This window comes from Canis lupus, chromosome 19 (genome assembly GCF_048164855.1).
Source record: "Canis lupus baileyi chromosome 19, mCanLup2.hap1, whole genome shotgun sequence".
Taxonomy (NCBI): domain Eukaryota; kingdom Metazoa; phylum Chordata; class Mammalia; order Carnivora; family Canidae; genus Canis; species Canis lupus.
In genome coordinates, this window is record NC_132856.1 from 20246545 (window position 1) to 20258140 (window position 11596).

The window sequence follows — 11596 nt, forward strand, 5'->3', positions numbered from 1 at the left end:
CTTTTCGACTCCTGGCTTCACATGGCTGTTCCCTTGGCTGGCTTCTCTTTCTCTCTGGGATCACAGCTGGTATGTCACTTGTCAAAGAAACTGATTAATTCTCCATTGGAAGTAGAACTGCCTTCTCCACCCAGTTTCCTTTAGCCCCTTCCTTTATCTCCTTATTAGCATTAGCTTTAATTTTATTTCTTAAAGTTTTAGTTTAGTTTTTTTTTAAACTAGCATTTATTATTTAATTTTGTCGCTATTAAAGCATACACTGCATGACAACAGGCCCCTTTGTACCTGCTGCCCTCGTCTAGTGCCTGACACACCTGAGGTCCCTTGGTTACTATTTTTTTTTTTCCCTTGGTTACTATTTAAGCAAGTAAGGTAGTAGCTGAAGTTTTAAAAGTCTAAGCCTTTCATTGAAAGTTTAGGTTTACAAGGCAGAAGACAGTCTGGAGAAGATCGAGGTATGAGCATTGTTAGAACATTTTCATAAATGAAGCAGGTTTATGCTTTTAATATGTGTAGAGTTCTCTGAATTATGTCTGCCAGATATAGAGACTAATTTGGTTTATTTTAATTAATTAATTAATGAAAGCATGCACAAGTTGGGGAGGGGGGAGGGGCAGAGGGAGAGAGAATCCTAGCAATCTCCACACTGAGCACAGAGCCTGATGCGGGCCTCACTCTCAGGACCCTGAGATCATGACCCTAGCTGAAATCAAGAGTTGGGACACTTAACTGAGCCCCCCAAAGCACCCCTTGTTTTTTTGTTTTTATTTTTGTTTTTAATTAAATGGAGTTGGAATAAGAAGTAGTTTCAGTGTTCTGTTTGAGTAAAATTGATAAAAATTTTTAAATCATCAGTTTTGCTTTAAACCCCTAACGAATTTTTGAAAAAACTTTGGAAATTCAGGCCATGATTTTGAACTGTGATTTCTAATAGCAGCTTGTATGTAGCAATTGCTGATAGATGTTGTAGTCACTGTTTTTTTTTTAAATCCTTTATACCATTTTATATGCAGTTTAGAAAGCTTGTTCCTAAATCCTCGTTTCACAGATTGCAGAGTCCAGCACACAAGGATGTTTAAGACCTGGTTCACTTGATGGGGAAGTATCTACACGCATCATAGGTGAGCTCTGAAAGATCCAGCCTCAGCAATCAGCATCTGTGCTGTTCAAGATACCAGACTCTTAAAACTTGTTCCTTTCACATCTTGCCATTTGTGGTGAGGCAGAGCAGCCCATTTCTGGATGCTCTTTGGAAGGCACATCTAATGAACAACTAGATTTTTCTTTAATGATTTTCCACGGGTCCAGTTCTATTACTTAAGGTATTTTCAGCAATAGGTAACAGGACTTCAAAAACATGTTGTCTTAAGTACAAGGACTGGGTGATTTCCAGATGAGTGAGCTGAGCAGTTTGGTGACCTTGTCAAAGACCTAGGTTCTTTGTTTTGTTTTTGTTTTTGCTTTTTTAAAGACCTAGGTTGTTCTTAGTCATCCTGAGCTTGTCAGTTTTGTCTCCTCATGGTCACAAGATGGCTGCCACAGGTCCTAGCATCACATCTAGATAAGACAGCTCCAGAGACAGCAGCAAGACATTGTTTCTTTGTCTCTCTTTGTGAGTGTGAGCATCTCTCGATGCTTTCCTTGAAGTCCTAAAACAGACTACATCTTTGTATTGACTTGCTAGACAGAATGGGTCACATCCCAACTCAGTTATGAGACAGAATTTACTGTGATTGGTATGGCACTGTTGGGATTTATTCCCTCAATGAGGTTGGCTAAGATGTGGATTGTACTGTCATAGGAAAGGTGAGAAAATAAGTGGTCACTGCTTTCCAGGCTTCTCCTGCTGAGATCCTCCTTCATGTGTTCATTGCCTTCAGATAAGGAGCATTTAATGAAATTGGAACAAGGGGATAGGTCTTTTGATGGGGAATTCCCACACAGATTCAGATATTCCTTCTGGGAATTTTATGATAAAGCCAGTCTTTCAGTATTTTATGAAATGAATGCTCTGCTCGCAGGTCATGGGAATATTCTGATAAGATTATAAAATCACATTTTAGTCTCAGTGTGGTAAGTGAGCATGACTGTTTACCAGTTGAGGTTTTCTGCATTCCTCGTGTTAAAAGAGATGTCATTTTGTGTAAACTAGGAAAGGAAATCGGTTCGAGTACGTCTAACTGCAAAGTTGTAAGACAAACCATCCCTCCTCTCTTCTCTCATGACCAAAATTTGAAATGTAACTTAAAATTGTCAAGCCATCATCATGTGGCATCTGGAAATTTCAAGCTTGTAGTACCTTGCCCTTTTCCCTAATTATGCTAATACTTTGAACATTTTGGCTGTCCACTGTTTGACCTTTGTGAAGTTGAGACACGTCTCGGGTTTATTTTTACTTTGCTCAGATGTCAAGTATTTCTTTGACATAAAAATTCTTATCTTACAGGATAAGCTTCAGGAAATGGTTTAAGGGATGAAGACAAACCTGGCTTTTATAACAGGGATGCTTTTCATTGGAAACAAAGTTTGTAATAAGCAGTGTTTGGAAACCTGTAGGATTTGTCCTATCTCCCTAGGGTATTATGGAACCTGAAATCAGCATACAGGTTTATCAGCTTTATTCTTATAGACAGTAGTGAGAAACATGAACTCCCAGTTCATCCAGCTTTTCTCCTTTTCATAAGCAGAAATGTGGGCATAGAGGGATTGAGTGATATGTTCACTTCTGTTAATTTTTGGTGCATTCTTCACTTCCCTCTAGCCCCAGAGAACACACAGCACACACAGTATTGTATGTGTAGTTAGTTACTATCTGGGCACTGTGCGTATAGTTACTATAACAATTCTATATTTAGATATCTTTGATGTTGTAAAAGTCACAATTGGTAGCAGCAGTAATAGCGATTATGAGAATAATAAATAAGATAGCACTCCCTGACATTTATTGATCACTTACTGTATGCTGAGCAGCATGCTTAGATCTGTACTGGCATTATCCCTTCAGCTTCATAAAAGCCATAGTATTCCCCATTTTACAGATGACAGAAGGGAAGTTGAGACGTTAGACTTGCCCAGTCTCACACAGCTGGTCAGCAGCAGTGCTAGGACTCTAGCCCATGTTTGGCTGGTTGCAGACTTTTGGATCTTAATGATGCAGCTTGCCACCAATCACGGCAGGGGACTGGTGATGGTTAGGATGCTGAGAAGGAAGGTTCCTGATTGGCATCAAGTGTGACCTGGAACAGTGAGTAGCCCTAGGAAGGATTGGATCATCCATGGCATGGGCTACTGTGTGGATCAGGTGACAACTAGAATTTACTTTTCAACCCGCGAGAGGAAGAGCAGGGGAGAGAAGAAGCCTCAAAGCATTAGGCTTTGAAAAAAGAAGTGGGTACAGGTGCTGGAGGAAGCTGATGGAACACAGATGGCGCTGGGGTTGTGATCCCCACTCCCCATGACACACACCCCAAATTGAGGCCATATGGCTGCTGCTAAGAAGAGACCCAGATGCTGGCTTAGATAACAGGTGGGAGTAGGCCACATGGACAGATGGGGGAGACAATAGCCAAAGGCCTGCGAGGCAGGTGGGCGAGTCCCAGGATTATATAGAACTCACTCAGATGTGAAAAGAGAATTTTAGAGACTTGAAATGATAGCTTCTGGTCTGTAGTTGTAAGTCATTCAGCTGGGACTAGCAGGTTCTAGATTGGAGATAATGGATGTAGTATTGCACAGGTTTGGCTTGAGAAGGCATGGCTCAGGAAGCAAGACCCAGAGCCAAGAAGAGGGGAGAACATCCAAGACTGCAGAGGTACAACCTCTGAACCAGTAACCAGATTCACAGCAGCCCAAAGCCCAGGGAAGGATGTGTATGTTCCGGAGAGTACATGCGGGTGACATAATTACAGCAATATCAATGACAGAGAAGTCACACCAAGGGTATTATGAGCCTGGGCCCTGGAGGCAGATGGCCGCAAGTACCAGTGCCTGCATCTTCTTGCTGTGTTACTTCTAGTACATTGCTTTCTCCCCCTGGGCTGCCTTTGCCTCTTCTGCAAAAATGGACTCATAATAATACTTCATAGGATTTATAGCAGGAGTCAGTAAATCTTTTCCATGAAGAGACAAATGGTGAATATCTTTGGCATTGGGAGCCATATGGTCTTGGGGTCTTTGTTGAGACTATTCCATGCTGCTGTGAGTTAGTAGGAAATTCAAGCATTTGAAAATCTATTATTTATCAGAGAAAATTTGCAGAAAAGCCCACAGTTGGCAAGTGGCCCTTGACTTCTAAATGAAATTGCATATAATGGTAGCCATAAATTTATGTTAAACTTTGGACTCCAGATTGTCAACACAGTCAAATGCAAAGAATGGCTAACTTTAAAAAAAAAAAAATACAGGGTTTTAGGCTGTGTAAACATGATAAAATGAGGCATATTCTTTCTGCAAGTCTGCCAGCCTTCGTCCTAAATACTGCTTTTGATTTATCTAGTTCATCTACCCTTTCTTGAATAGAAAATATAATTTGGCAAGTTGCAGCCCATGGTTAAGTAAGTACCACCAGAAAGTCTGAAAATGTGTTTTTCATTTACAAGGAAGAGGGTTAAGCTCACTTAGAGATGTTGTATGTTGCCAGTAACACTTAAAGGAGATATACTTCATTTTTAAGGTGAGAAACAACTGAGAAATGTATCTTGGAACCTTTTTTGGTAAAGAATTCTCTTCCTTCCCCTCTCCTCAAATTAAAAAGAAAGAGAAGTAAAGAAAGTGCAAAAAGCCATAATATGGTGCTGTCTACTCAGGCTCTGATTTGGGAAAATAAATGCCCATATATATCCATCATGCCCCTAATACTGTAAATGTTAGATGCTCTGGAACTAAATGAAAGCCACGAAGAGTAAATGGCTGCCTAAAAGGGGCATTGACCTTTTAGGTTAATATAGGTTTTGGGGGCTGGAAGGGAGTTTCGTAATGATGTCCTCCAAAAGCAAAAGCAAAGTGACGTCTGAGTAATGACATATTTTGTCTGTAGTTTGCAGGGAATGAGGCCTTTTTGTTTAATTTTTCAAAAGGACTCTGGAAAGCATGTCTAATTTCAGTCTAATGAAACACCTCTTAACATCAGGGGTTTCTTGGGTTTTATAGGAATCGCATCTCATGGCCATCATGTAACAGGGTGTCCTGCATTCACACAGTCTCTTTAGGTTTCTTTTATTAGTTTTGACTCTGATTATTATGAGGAAATCTTGTGACTATTTATCTGTCTGACATTAATTCATCAAGTGTCCGTTAGTTCCTACTCCGTGTAGTCCATTGACCTCTGAATGTGAATGTCATGAAGACTCAGACTTTTCTGTGCTGCTTTAGATATTAGAAATCAACTTGAATCAGAAGATGTTTTTGATCAAAATTTATGATGCTGGCAATGAGGTGTGGCGAGCAGTATGGATCTTCTGGAAATTCATTAGGTTCATGTGGATACTTGGAGAGAACAAGACAGCTTTTTGAGCGTAAAAGATGATTTGGGTTTCTCTCTCATACTAATGGTACTGAGTTGTGATTATTTGTTTAAAGTTGCACTAAGACATGAGAAAAGAGATTTTTTTTTTTTCTTGTTCAGGAATGGAGACCTAGGAGTTTATGAAGTTCAGGTTGAAGTTTTGCAAATACAGGCCTCAGAAAATCTAGACACAGGCTGTTTCAAAGACTGGCTTCAGCACCCCCTCAGGCGTCCGTCATGTGAAACATGTTATATCTCAGAAGTAATTCAGTATTTCCCAGATAATACCAGTATCCTGGCAGGTGAACAGACTAGTAATGTGAGATGCTAGGAAACAGAGCTTCCACACTCAGGCACCTCCATGTTGGGTACACTTGAGGGGTGTCTCCATTGATGAATAGAACAAATTGCATCCATTGTCTGGAATGCCCTTGCCCTCTGTGGCCCAGTGTTCACTGGTGTGTGCAGCAGCCTCTCCTCCTGTAGAAATGCTGAGTAAGCAGAGATAGAAGGCTCATTCGACCAGCTTGCTCTGGTCACAGCAATGATAAAGAAGGAAGAAGGTGGGGCCTCTGGGTGGCTCAATGGTTGAGCATCTGCCTTTGGCTCAGGTCGTGATCCCAGGGTTCTGGGATCTAGCTCTGCATCAGGCTCCCACAGGGAGTCTGCTTCTCCCTCTGACTATGTATCTGCCTCTCTCTGTCTCTCATGAATAAATAAATAAAATCTTAAAAAAAAAAACAAAAAAGGAATGAAGAAGGAAGTGTGGAGTTTGTTCATGTGGGCCTAAGCCCTGTTCCATGAAAGGTTGAAAACTTCCAGAATATTTGCTACTTGTCTTGAAAACCACTCCAGTTAATCAGTGAAAAGTAGAGTTCCTAACTGCAGGTAAGATAAAATCATCAGAGGAAGTTTATTATCTGGATCCATTTAGAGGGCTGTGGTATGCTAATGGATGAATTCACTTATTTTTCAAATGGTTTTCCCAGATGAGCTGTTTACCTAATTGTTTGTCCTCTTCCTCCTCCTCTCCCTGTTTCTCTCTGACAAACATCATTTAGATCTAGCAGATAGATTCAAATAGTGCGAATGTGCCAAACCCACTTGATGCACATAAGCCATGACTCTTTGTTTACCAGTCTCTTGGAGTCAGAGGGCTTTCTGTACTAAGGATTCTTAATCTTAATAATGCAATGTTCCTGACCATGAGTAAGTGTCAGCCCTGGCTGTATTAACACACAAACATCCCTGTTCTAAAGCTTCCATTTCTGTACACTTAATCTGATGCTGATGCAAAAGGATCCATCTGCCAAAGACCATGTTCTATCCCTAGATTATGAGAAGAGGAGCAGAGTTTACAAAGCTGCATCTAAACTCCTTTGAATGGGTAGGTTGGGTGTTTCCAGTTATGGAGCAAAATGTATCTGAAATGCCATTGAGCAGGTATATTGAAATAATTTCCTACTTCTACCATCTATACAGTGATGCAGGTTTTCTTATGGCATGTCTTGTTTCTTATTCTGAATATAAAAATTAGGCTCCCTAGATTGTATTCACAAACACACCCCTGTTTGGTGTGGGTGTGGAAAGGGTACTGTGCTTTAGGGTTGAATTTTGACCTTATTCTTGTTGGTCTGCCTTACTTAGCCTCTCTTTTATAAACTGTTGAATTCATTAATGTTAATGAATAGGTTTTTGTGATTATCAAATTCACAAGATAGGTGTAAGTTGCCCAGCATAGTCATTGGCACATAAAAAGGACTCTACAAAGTGTTTTTTTTCTCTTGAGATTTTAAGAGAAAAGGTTTTAAGGTTTGGAGGGACAGGGTTTTAAACCTACTGGATTAAAGTCATGTTAATAGTTATAGATTGTTGGTTACCTTGAGAGCAGGCACTGCCTGGTGCAGGCTCTGTCCCCTGCAGAGATAGAAGTTTTAATGTTCGGTGTACTAATTAGATCATGTCAGGGATGGTGGGCAGGGCAGGGCAGGGCTGCTGCTTCTGCCCTTGGCAGAAAATATTATACGTGATTTGTAAGTGAACTGTCTGCTCACATGTTCTCTGTGAGTGTAAATATTGATTCTAAGGAAGAACTAAGATAATATTGTGGTGTGGGACGTTTCCGAGTTGTTTAGATTTTTGTTTTGTTTTATTTTAATTGCATGCATATTGAAACTGTATCCCAGCCTTGGCCAGACTTCAGACATTCAGATACCACCATCAGCTTTTCTATCCATATTGTTATTTTTAAAAATAGCTTTACTTACATTCATTCTTTTTAAATGCAAACTAATTTTAAAAAGACTTAATCCTACATTCATAACTAAGTAAATAAAATAAATATTTCTTGCCTTATGTAAGTGGGAAATTATTATATGCAGTAACTTGAAGGTAGCTTTAATGTACAGTGGAAACTGTCTTCAGATTAGCTGACGGCTCCAGGCCTAAAGCCTGCAACCCTTGTGGCAAAAGGGAGATTAAGCTTGACACACATGAGAGCAAGATGTTTAAGATGCATTAACACCCATCAGAGGGCTTCTCCTTAATGTAAACGCCAAGGACAAGTTCTGAAGGCTTTTTGTTTGTATTCCTGTGTCAACATATTTTATAGATTAGACCTCTCTGAATGGCATAGCCTGACCTTTTATTAGTACCATTGTCATGTGAGGTTCCCATTCTGCATTCCCCTGGCCTGTAAAAAAAATAGCATTGGAAACAAGATGAATCAAAGTTCAGTATGTTGCTGGGCTGAAACTGTATTTTTAAAAACCCAGATTTGAGTAACTTTTCCCCAGTTAAGCCATCAGGTTGGGAAAGAACTTGTCAACCAAGTAGAATGTTGGCTATGCACAGCCTCTGGCTCCTTGTGGGTACCTGGGTGTTCTGATGGCTGGGGGTATCTTGGGCTTCTTGAGGATAGGAGCCCTGTCTTAACATTCCTGTAGCATTTTTCTTGTGGTGTAATCCTAGTGATTGACATAGAGTGGACACCAGAATCACTTACTGGGTAAATTTGGACCATCTGGTGGCTTGCCAGGAAGAGTAGTCCCATGTCTTTGGGAGCATTTTGTGTTCGTTCTGCATAGGCTGTCAAATAGTGTGGACCTCAGGTGTTCCTGGCTTCTGGGGTCAGTGATGAAACTCACAGGTTTCTGAGAGTACATGACTTGAAAGTACACAGCATATTTTAGGTGAAGGTTTTAACCTGCTCCTCCCACGGGTTTGCATTTCGAAGGGTCTAGGAAGCTGGTAGTGTTTGCCTTGGATTGGATTCTCTATAGGCTTGGAGCCCCCCCCTACTTCTCCCCTGACCTTATTATCAGTCCTCGGCACTGAGCCCTTGACCAGTAGAGGGAGCCTGGACGGGAAAAGGAATAGGAAGGACAGTTTGCATGTTCACACTTCAGGGTTTGGGCATTAGGTATGCCTGGGACAGGGCGAAAGCGAATGAAGAGTGAATTATTTAATTTATTTTGGTCTACTTTTCTGTTTTGAGTGGATATTCTAGACCTTACTATATTTTAAAATAATAATGTTTTTGAACCATTATAATAATACAGCTTACAAAGACCTCTATTATACTGTGCAAAAAAATACTGTGTGAAACATAGGACATTTACATTAATATTTAGTACTTTTAAATTATATGTCTGCTAGCTTTGTAGATAGACTCATGGAGATTTTTTCCCCCTATATACCCAAGCAATTTTTTCCTCCCAGTATAGTGCTAGCCAAGAGTTTTATTTTCATTATATAAAAATAACTGGTAATACTACAGAGGTTTATTTTTGGAAGCACAATTTCTATATATGATTTCTTGACTCATTAAAAAAAAACATAGTAAATAGAAAAACTTCTTTTTCCAGATGTGTGAAAATAATGCATTTCCTAGAACATACGGAAAACTATGTGACAGGGCAAAATCCCACCAACTAGAGATAACCACTCTAATGTGTTAATATTTGGTTGTTTCCTTTACTTTTATACATAGACAAATATTGCATTAAACCATTTACCTTACTTTGTGAATTTTCATATTTCTGTTTCTCATCTGTAAGACCCAAGTTGAACTAAATGGTGTTTAATGTTTTAAAACTCACTAATTAGAGTCAACAAAATGATTTGAAATGATGATGCTTTCAAATGTTAGTTCATTTCCTGCCCTTATGAATCATTACAACAACATAGTCTTCCATATCTTTAAGCATTCTTCAGAAATGTATTAATCATAAGACATAAGATATGACATTTAAATGTTAAATGGAAGAAAATAGCCAGAGAGATGGATTAAAAATGTTGAGATACATTCCAGGTTTGGAATTGATTTTATTTTCAACCACTAGTTTGGTTACATAGTTTTTTAAATATGAGGCCTTGGATATAAAATGTTTCATTATTAACCTAAATTAAGAATAAAGAATAACCACATATTCAATTTTATTATCACCACAAAAAGGAAGGATTCAAATCTTAAGATGAGAAATAGTCCTAGAAATCCAACTTTCTGACTTAAAACTAGTGATCAGGTTCCAAGCCAAGATAATTCAGATTATATTAACTTGAAGCAGCTGTTGCCTTTGATACAGTACTTTTTTTTTTTTTTTTCTGGAAATGGAAAAGGTCTTATAAAGAATACTTGTGTTGTTTCTTTTTGAAAGCAGCTGGCTTCCCATCGTTGAGCTGTTTTTTGAGTTGAGAAACCCCAGGCTCTGGATGTTTTTCTTATAAGGGAGCTGGGTGGATGGGAGAGGTGGCTTTGACCATCATGTGCAGGGTCCAGCCATAGCCGTGTTTGGGCCAGAGGAAAGGACAGACCCCCTCCTTCTTCTGTCCCTTCTGTATTTCCCCAACAGCAGGCCTGCTGCTATATGTGTCTCACCGTCCTAACCCTGCCCACAGGCCTCAGTAATGTGAGGAGCAGGCTGGCAGAGCAACTTCTCAGGCGTTGTAGAGGGAAGGCAAGAAGGAGGTGGAGTTCTGGGGCAGCACAGGGAGGAGAAGGCTGCTCCCTGGTCAGGTGCACAGGTTGAACAGTGGCATTCTGCACTAGGTTCTTCAGATCACTGACCCCAGTGTTCTCCAGAGGGACAAGTAGGGAAGACCCTTGGGGGTTGGAAGCCACCTCCATTCCTCAGCTGCTTCTACACACTCCCATGTGACCATGGGGTCCCTAGGAGAGCAGCTTGGATGTTATTTCTTCAGAGTTGCCTTTAATTCCTGGCATGAACTCCTCTCTAAACACTGAGTAGTTTTCCTTACATAGTTTATAGTTAGTATTTAATAAATGTCTTCTTCCTCCTATTTTATTCACCATTTTATCCTCAGCACCAGGTACCACGTCTGGCCCAGAGGAAGCTCTTGGTAAATGGTCAGTGCAGAAAAAAAGATGACTTTTTTGACAAGTAATTTTACATCTCTTTGCTTTATTTAGATATCTGAACTATCTTGAAAATATTTGTGCAAATGCTGATAGCTCCCTTTTGGGGAGGGGGCATAGTATACCATTTGTCAACAGGAAAAAGACAAAATTACAGTATTCTTTATACTAGATATGATTATATTTTATATTATTATAAAATGATATGTGTTTTATATTGTCTGAAATCATTTTTAGCAAAGTCTTAACTTTTCAAGTTTCTTAAATGAAAAACATTCATAGATTATGAATGAATTATTGCGTATTATATTTGAGATTTCCTTGGTGTTTATAAGCCACTCTAAAAATTTCAAAGAGCAAAGAGTGAGTTTATGTTATTCTACTCCTTTTAAAGGCAGGGATTTTGAAAGTTGAGAGGATTTCTTAGTGTGGCAGATTTGGGAAAGAGAAATGGTGGGTAGGGGACATTTTCAGAATTTTCTCTTGTGACTTCTTAAGTTTATTCTTGTAATTATTGCCTTTTCTAAATTACTTTGCCCTCTTCAATGATTCGCACAGCACCCTGCATGTATTAGGTTTTGGACATAGGTTTTGAATCAAGGTATGCATTTAGCTATGGATAAGAACATGGAAGGAAGACCTAAATCTAGCTATGACCAGTCTTGTGTTAAAGCCTGTTCTTTTTTACTTTTATACATTTTGGATGATAGTGGCTT

At 39.5% G+C, this 11596-nt stretch overlaps 1 protein-coding gene across 2 annotated transcripts in view; it reads left to right on the forward strand.

Annotated features, from left to right (window-relative positions):
• Window positions 1-11596, forward strand: part of PDZRN3 (PDZ domain containing ring finger 3) — a 237194-nt gene that overhangs the window by 57367 nt on the left and 168231 nt on the right. Inside the window, exons 1-2 of one of the 2 annotated variants that reach the window (XM_072785369.1) lie at window positions 395-455; window positions 1049-1121. The exons of the other annotated variant lie outside the window; for it this stretch is intronic. The gene's annotated coding sequence lies outside the window, so the exon portion shown is untranslated. Of the gene's footprint in view, window positions 1-394; window positions 456-1048; window positions 1122-11596 lie in introns of those variants that run through there. 2 annotated transcript variants of the gene reach the window in all.